The following is a 9,501-nucleotide window of genomic DNA, read 5'->3' as shown; positions in this document are numbered from 1 at the left end:
GCTGACCAGCTGCTGCTAACTGGCTCCTCAGCTGAGCATTCTCCATCTCCACCGCAGTATAATAACACAGATTCGGATTAGGCGGCCGGGGCGCTGAACTACCAGTGTCGTCTTGGCCCGCCAGCTGCTTTCCTGGCCTCTGCTAGACTTCAGGAATTTTCTCATCAGGGATGGCAACATGGTGGGCCTCTTGCCCACCTTGCTGTTCTGTTTCGTTGCCATGTCTGGATCGAGTGGTCACCATAGTTGGATGTTTGTGGTAGTACTAATCGAACTTGCTCTCAATGAAAGCACCAAACTGTTGACGCGGTTCTTCACCAACAGGTAATTAAGAGAAGAAGAGAAAGGGATTAGTACTGAAAGTAGAACCGTCACAGATATGAAATCTTAGAGAATGAACTAGGTGACTCAAGACACATTTTTTAAGTGGTTCAAAGGTTAAAATCCTTCTACTCCACTAGTCAATATTATTCATATATTCTGGGTATTTGGTTTACAAAGTCTATGGCTCTTCAGAGACTATTTTTCCCAACCCCTATCAACTCCCAGGGTCCCCATATTTATAGGAGAAGGCACCTGGAAGTTGGTAGGGAGGTCATCCCATGACCTTACCATTTGTCATATCAACTCTGTAACATTCATGATTAATTCCTAAACCTGACACATAAGTGTGGTCTAATCAGTATGTAAGGAGATAATGGGCCGCACGGCCCAACCCAGCCGTGGGTGTCTGAATGCGCACGTTCCTGCTGCGTGTCCGAGAAGTCAGAGGGATATCGGACACGTGATGTCATATATATGCACGTTTATCTTGCGTGTGTTTGACTTTACAAAGGGTCAGAGATCCATGGCCAGCTCGTTCCATGAGCTGCTTCCCTGAACCGACCTTCAGCCTTCAGGCCTTCTGATGCCTTCCTCCAGTCTTGGGGGCCCTTGGCGAACCTTTGAAGATCCCTCGAGCTAAGAAGGTACGATATGGAAACAGGATCTCCGGCCTGGGGGAGTCCTCGGACTAAACCATGATTAGTCCGAGGCTCGACCTGCTAATCAGCCCGTGGGAAAACCAGGGCGTACACCTTTATTATAGGGAAGTTACAGCAATAAATGTAGACTGCGTCTCTCCAAGTGACTCATTAAGATGTTCGAAGTTAGCAATCTACATTGTCAGTGCCGTGCCTGCCCAGGTCTCTTAGTGACTTTCGAGTTGTAATATTTTCCCCGAGATCATGTGGTTTCGAGCTCATACTTATGTCAGGCTCGGAACTCCTGATCCGAGGCCACCCGAGAATAGACGTACTCCGATGTCTGTCTTTCGAGCTTGTGAGGACTTCGAGGCTACCATCTTCGAGGTTGCCACCTGCTTTGTAGGTTCGGTGCCTAGGTTGCGGACACGTATTCTAGACATTGCGAGCTCACACCTGACGAATCCAGCTTTCGAGATCACAATTCTCAAGGCTCGAAATGTGGGTGTAACATTTTGCCCCCTCAAAAGTATTTGTTCGAATCCTATAAGAAGGAAACTTTTGAACTACTTTTCTCGGGAACTGCATCGTCACACACGTTCGAATATGGACACGTGTCAGCTGGGTATTGCCCACTCAAGGTACTCGAGTGCCTTGGAAACCTGCCCACGATCATTCACCTGCCACCTTTTCGGCGCCATCTTGTCATTTGTCCCTGACCATCCGATTTTATAAGGTTCCTGATCAATGGCCCGGATCAACCCCTTTTTTCCATCTCTGATCGTCTATATATGAGGCTCTAGTCATCTTCCTCATTTTATTTTTACGCCCATCAGAGGAAAAAAAGAAAAGAGAAAGAGAAACCAGAGGATATCCCAGAAAGTTCTTGCTTTTTGCATGTTTTCCCAGCCAAAGAAACAAAAGACCGCCAGCTTGCTCGAGACCGTGGGATTATACTTGCAGCCTCTTCTTCAATTGACGATTTCTCTGCAATCGTCGTCTTCATTGTGTAAGTATATGATATATGTGTACATTTTCTTTATCAGTTTCTGGCTTTGCTGTTTTTTTTTTTTTTTTAGTTTCTGGGAATGCACTGGTTCACTTTGTAGTTTTGCCATACTCAAACGCCATGACCAATAGGTATTTAGGTTTAAGTTTTCCCGTTACTGGTTCTAAATCCAGTTTTTATGTAGAACAAACTCAAACATGGTCTCTTTTTTCAGGGTTTTCAAAATTTAAAAGACTTATCTTGCACATCAAGACATTGAGTACAAAATCTTGGTTTTAAAGAATGCACGATAACCAAGAATACCATTTTTGAGAAACCGCCACCTTTTTCCCTGATATTTCAGGATTCCCAAAATTAGACCCACTTCCCTCCTTTTTTTCGTAGAATACACGTTCTGACCCTTAATCGGGTTTCCAAGATCGAGCTCGTTTCGTACTCAAGCACTTTCCGAGCTTGTCTTGCCAAGCTCGTAATTCTTGACTCCTTGCATGCATGGCCCTCACCATTTTTTCTTTCTCGCTAGATGTCACAGAATCTGGAAAAACGGTGGGGGTCGCAGCTTGCCATCCCGTGCTCGCCAAAAACTCCAAGCCCAGAATCGCTGTTTTCTCGGAACCAACGTCTGATTCGTGAATACGATCTCGCGCGCGAACAGGAAGAAATCCGAGCTCATTATCGCTGCCAAATCATCGAGGTCATAGAAAAGAAGAGAAGAATCCTTTAGAGGCGCTTTATCCGGAATCTGGTTCAGGGCCCAAACTGATCCCGCTCGATCCTAGGTTAATAGTGACAATCGCATACAACCCGGGAGAGCTTCAATTCTCACTGATGGGGGAGCCCTCTACCTCTCAGCCAAGGAGAGAATTTTTCGAGGCCGAGCACTACTGGAGCTCGGTTACCTCGCTAGGTCAGATAAACGATATCTTGGCCTTTCATGGTATAAGACTGTCAGGCTCGCTAAGGTGTCGAGCTCCTACCTCCCAAGAGCAAAGCTGCCGCGCCCCAAGAGATGGAAATCCTGACAACAAGCTGAGGTATGCGGCTTGGAGCCAGGAACATATGAAGGCAGGAGCGATACTGCCTTTGAAGTCTTTCTTCATGGACTTCGTTGGGTTGGCTCCATTCCAGCTCAACACTAATTCCTACAGGGTTCTATCTGCCCTGAAATCGATATACAATGAGCTGAAGTGGGAAGGACCCACGCCAAAAGAGATCTTGTATCTTTTCTGTTTGAAAAGCAATCCCTCCCGAGCTCGGGGAGGAGATGGCTTCTAATACCTTTCGAGCTACCCGAAGGAGAAAAATATGTTTGAGGATCTTCCCAATCATCCTCCCGATTTTAAGAAGGCCTTCTTCTGGATGGATGGCCTGTCTCCGTCACGATGCTATTCATTCAGACGGATCCGTAAGTACCCCAACCTCATTTTTCTCTGTGCTCGAACTTTTGTCTATAGGCTTGCACTTAGTTGACTTGTATTTTATTTTCTAGCCAACTATCATCGTCCCACTCCCTCTGACGAGATGAAGGAGCGCAGGGAGACCTTGCTCCGACTCCCTTATGGCAGGAGATCACTCTCATACCTTTTGCATGAAGGTAAACTTCGAGCTTGCGGGCTCTTAGGAGATGGTCAGTCCACCTCGGACTGGTCTAACAAAAAATACGACCGCTGGGAGCTCGTGCCCTTGCCAACAGGCATCCTTCCCCCGAGAAGAGAGGTGAGGCCCCCGCCTCCAGTTCGCCGAAGGAGCCCGCAATCAGGAAATGAGGCCAACAATGAAGCCTCGAGCTCGAGCTCGAATGATCAAGGTACAGTCATCCTAAGCTAGAAAATGTGGTCCCCCACCTTACTAAAACACAAACCCGATAGGTTAGTATTGTGCGAGGACGATAGAAACCACTTCTATGTGTGGACTTGGGTAGATGAACGGGTTCATAGGTTCGATAGCAGGCTCGGGCAATACGATACTATGTATAGCCTAAACGAGGTATGGAACGGAATAGCCGTCCATTACGGGACCAATGACTATAGGGACCTTTCGAGGTTGACGTCTACATATAGGGAAGGCACTCCCCGCGCCTCTTCTGAAGATGGGGGAATTTCATGGTCTCCGAGCTCAAGCTCGACGGAGAGTTCCAGTTAGGTTTTTCTCCACTTGCCATTTTCATCACTTTGCATACTGGTGTGATGTTGAGTTACTTTTTATATATTCCTTTCTTTTTTTTTTGTTAACTGTACTGCGGTGTGACTGTGTAGGTGAGATGGACTCCGACCTCGACAATATTCTCGAGAGTGGCAGTGCCAAGAGGAGCAAGCGCCCCAGGAGGTCGCGAAAGATTGACCGGCCTGCCAAGGTCCTTAAGAGGACCGAAAAGACACCTCCTCCACCAGCTCCGCCTGTCACGAGCTCCACTGTGGTGCCAACTTCACAGGTCGATGCCTCCATTATGGTCGAGCCTCAACCTCCTGTATTGGTTCACCCGACGCTCGGTCCACCTCCTAAAAAGCCTCCTGCATCTCTAACCCATAAGCTGTCGGTTTCTACTCACGTTGAGGAGTATGTGATTGACAATGCTGCTGGATCCCATGTGGCTACGCTGGGCTCGGACATCTTGCCCCGAGTGGGCCAGAGCCTTGGCAGTTTTGATGCTCCCCAATGGCAATTTTTGAACGACGCCCGAGACTGCACCACCCTCTACGAGAAGAGTATCGAGCTTGCCGCCGCAGTAACCTTTTTTTTTTCGCCTTTAGCTATGTTTATAGACGGTCCGAGTGCTAATGATGATTTTTTTTTTTTTGTGCCAGGCTCTTGCTGTTTCTGCCCAGCTCAACTATAAGTTGAACAACGAGATCCATTCGAGCAAATCCTATGCTCAGGAAGCGAAGGATCTTCAACTCAAACTGAGTGATGAACTAAGGGCAGCAAATGCAAAGCTTGAGGCAGGAGCTGAGGAGCTTAAGGCCAAGGCATCCGAGCTTGAGAAGCAAAATGCTAGGCTCGCGGAGCTTGAGAAGGAGAACACTCGGCTCCAGGAGGCTAATAAAAAGCTCGAAGAAGACAAGGCCGCCACTTTTGATATAATTGAGGGTGAAAAGGCTCGCCTCCTTGCCGAGTACAAAGAGAAAAAGGACCAGGCGGTTGATCTGGCAATGTACAGAATATGGGCCAATAACGACGACCTCGATACCAGCTTCCTAGGTCCTCTCGAGGCAAAGCTCCTAGATAAGTGGAATGCTCGGCTTGAGGCGGAGGAGGCCGCTAACGAGGCTGCCCAGAAGGATAGTCATGCTATTCGTCCTGAGGAGTCTAGTGCTGCTGGTGCTAAGAAGGCTAAGGAGACTGCTCCTTCTTGAATCTCATCTCGGGGCTGCATCCCTTTATTTTTATAATTGTTTTAATTTATGCCCGTAGGGCTGATACAATTTCTTTTTCTTTTCTTTTAATACTTATGCTTTACATTTATTGGTTTGAAATATTTTGCATATTTTATATTAAAGAATTGCGTATGTTTGTTTATTCGTACAAACATAGTTTGGATTTAGGCTCGAGGCTCAATGCATTCATGCACAGTTTGCTCGAATTATCCGCTTCCGATCTCGTTATTCATCAAGGTCGGATATTACTTTAACCATGAACCCGAAAGTACTTGTATGGTGTGTAATGCAAACGGTTTAGTTATATCTTATTTTTTAGTTACTTTTTCTCGTCCTCGGTTATCTCTCCGAGGTTATGAGTTCGAAACTATTTTTTATAAGATACTCCAGCCTCGATCTCGACTTAACTCGAAGTAGGTTTATGTTCCAACTTATCGTCGATTAGTTTTAGCTGGTTTGCTCCAAACCTTTTAAGGTTGTGATTGGTTTGTAATCCATACACTTATATGTTTTTTATAATTCGGTTTTATCCAAACTACCTTAGCTCGCGCATTTGGTTACATCCAAACACTTATGTTTTTAATAATTCAGTTATATCCAAATTATCTTAGCTCGCGTATTTGGTTATATCCAAACACTTATGTTTTTAATAATTCGGTTATATCCAAATTATCTTAGCTCGCGTATTTGGTTATATCCAAATACTTATGTTTTTCGTATATCTTAATTTATTTTTCAAGCTGGTGGTATTTATATATATACCAATGATGCCCCATTAATATCCTATGAATGTGACCATAGGTTATTAGATTAATAGAGATTGCAAAAATAAATCATATCAGACGAAATAACCCTTTATTTGATAAAATCCAAGAGTAGGCAAAACAGTACAAATAGGCAAGCATGGTTACAGGCAACATCCTTCCTACACTATTGATAGTAAGGTCTTAGGTGTTCGTCATTCCATGCTCGCGGTATTAGGCTCCCATCCAATCTCACTAGCTTGTAGACACTAGGTCGGATGACTGACTCTATCTGGTATGGTCCTTCCCAATTTGGCCCGAGCACGCCAGCTGCTGGATCTCGCGTTGCCAAAAATACACGCCTTAGCACCAGATCTCCCACACCGAACTTTCGATCTCGAACCCTCTTGTTGAAGTACCTGGTAGCTCGCTGCTGGTAGGCAGCGTTCCTCAACTGAGCTTCGTTTCTTCTTTCTTCGGTCAGGTCTAAGGTTTCTTCGAGCTGATTGTGGTTCGAGCTTTGGTCATAAGCGTGAATTCGAATTGTAGGTATCTCGACCTCGATAGGCAACATAGCTTCACAACCGTATGCCAGAGAGAACGAGGTATGTCCTGTTGATGTTCGAGCTGTAATCCTATATCCCCATAGGACTTGGGGCAATTCTTCGGGCCATCGTCCTTTTGGTTCCTCCAACTTTTTCTTTAGCGAACTTTTGAGAGTTTTGTTTACAGCTTCGACCTGGCCATTCGCCTGGGGATGAGCTACTGACGAAAAACTCTTTATTATTCCATTCTTCTCGCAAAAGTTGGTGAACAAATCGCTATCGAACTGGGTTCCGTTGTCGGATACAATTTTCCTCAGCATCCCATATCGGCATACGATGTTCTTTACCACGAAGTCAAGGACTTTCTTAGAAGTTATTGTTGCTAACGGTTCAACCTCTATCCACTTTGTGAAGTAATCTACGGCAACTACAGCATACTTCACACCGCCCTTGCTAGTTGGGAGAGAGCCTATGAGGTCGATTCCCCATACCGCAAATGGCCATGGGGAAGTCATCATGGTCAGCTCGGATGGTGGAGCTCGAGGAATTGTGGCGAACCGCTGGCACTTATCGCATTTCTTTACGTACTCGAAAGAATCCGATTTGATGGTAGGCTAGAAATAGCCTTGGCGTATGATTTTCTTGGACAGGCTATGCCCCCCAGTATGGTCTCCACAAAACCCTTCATGAATTTCTTCAATGATCTTCTTGGCTTCGGGTGGAGTCACACATCGAAGTAATGGCATGGAATATCCCCTTCTATACAGCTTTCCATCCAAAATGGTGTAACGGGGAAGCTGATACATTAACTTTCAAGCCTGGTTCCGATCTTTCGGAAGGACGCCGGTCTCGAGATATTCGACTATTGGGGCATCCAGGTAGGCTCGGAATCAATCATACACACGTCTTTCTGCTCCGGCTCGTTAATGCTTGGTGCCGAGAGATGTTCTATTGGCACAACATTTAGCTCATCACTCTCGGTGGAAGTAGCAAGTCAAGCTAAGGCATTTGCATTTGAGTTTTGCTCTCGGGGAACTTGTTCGATCGCATAAAACTCGAAATGTTCCAATGCGGACTTGGCTTTTCTAAGTAAGCTGCCATTTTCGTGCCACGAGCCTGGTATTCTCCCAAAATTTGGTTCACCACAAGCTGGGAGTCACTGTAGCAATGTATGGTCTTAGCTTTGAGCTCTTTGGCTATACAGAGTCCCGCCAGTAAAGCCTCGTATTCGGCCTCGTTATTCGATGTGTTGAAGTCGAATCTTAATGCAGAATGAAATCTGCTTCCTGCGGGAGTAATCAAAATGACCCCTGCCCCCGATCCATTTTCGTTAGATGACCCATCGACGTAAAGTTTCCAGAGCTCGTGGGCCGGGGTTATAACTTCATCGTTGGTCATGCCAGTACACTCCACTATAAAGTCCGACAGGGCCTGTGCCCTAATGGTCGTCCTCGGGTGGTAAGTGATCTCGAATTGCCCGAGCTCAACTGCCCATTTAAGAAGTCGACCTGAAGCTTCTAGCTTAGACAAGACTTGTCTAAGCGGTTGATCGGTTAATACATGGATGGGGTGCGCCTGAAAGTAGGGTCGTAATTTGCGAGATGAATGAATTAAGCTGAGAGCTAGCTTTTCCATCAAGGGGTATCTCGATTCTGCCCCCAGTAATCTTTTACTGATGTAGTATATGGGCCTCTGTACCTTTTCCTCTTCTCGCATGAGCACTGCACTTATTGCATGTTCAGTAGTGGCAAGATACAAGTATAGTACTTTTCCCGTAACAGGTTTTGATAAGATGGGGGGTTCTGCGAGGTGCTTCTTAAGCTCCTGGAAGGTCAGCTCGCATTCTTCCGTCCATTCAAATTTCTTGCCTCCCCTCAACAGATTGAAAAATGGAAGACAACAGTCTGTAGATTTCGAGACAAACCTACTTAGTGCCGCCATCCTGCCGGTCAAACTTTGGACATCTTTGTGTCTTCGAGGTGAGGGCATGTCGATTAGGGCCTGGATCTTGTCTGGGTTAGCTTCTATCCCACGAGCGTTTACAATGAAGCCCAGAAATTTTCCGGGTGATACCCCAAAGGAGCATTTCTGAGGATTAAGCTTCATGTTATACTTCCGGAGCACGGCGAAATACTCTTCGAGGTCGTCAACATGGTTATCGTTAAGTTTAGACTTGACTAGCATGTCATTGACATAAACTTCCATGTTATTCCCTATTTGCTCCGAAAACATCATGTTCACGAGCCGCTGGTACGTGGCCCCAGCATTTTTGAGCCCGAATGGCATGACGTTGTAACAATATAGTCCTTTGTCTGTTATAAAACTCGTATGTTCCTGGTCAGATGCATGCATGGGAATATGGTTATATCCAGAATAGGCATCCATGAACGACATCAGTCCATGCTCTGCCGTGGCATCCACGAGCTGGTCAATCCTTGGTAAAGGAAAACAGTCCTTTGGACAAGCCTTGTTGAGGTCCGAATAGTCAATGCAGGTTCGCCCTGTCCCATTTGGCTTCGGGACCAACAACGGATTGGCTACCCAGTCAGGATAAAAAGCATCCCTAATGAACCGGTTTGCTTTTAACCTGTCGACCTCCTCCTTCAGTGCCTTTTTCTGTCGTCATCCAGTTGTCTTCGCTTTTGTTGCTTCGGTGGGAAGTTTTTATCGATATTTAGTGCGTGGCTCGCTATGTTTGGACTTATTCCAACCATGTCCGAATGTGACCACGCGAAGACATCCTGGTTTTTCTTCAAGAAGCAAATTAATTGCTATTCAGTTTCCTCCTGGAGGTGTTTCCCGACCTTTACTGTTTTGGAAGGATCTGACTCTTTGAGCTTGATTTCTTCAAGCTCTTCTAATGGTTCG

The sequence above is a fragment of the Humulus lupulus genome, chromosome 1, assembly GCF_963169125.1.
Source record: "Humulus lupulus chromosome 1, drHumLupu1.1, whole genome shotgun sequence".
Classification (NCBI taxonomy): Eukaryota; Viridiplantae; Streptophyta; class Magnoliopsida; order Rosales; family Cannabaceae; genus Humulus; species Humulus lupulus.
Note: the sequence above shows the minus strand (reverse complement) of the source record.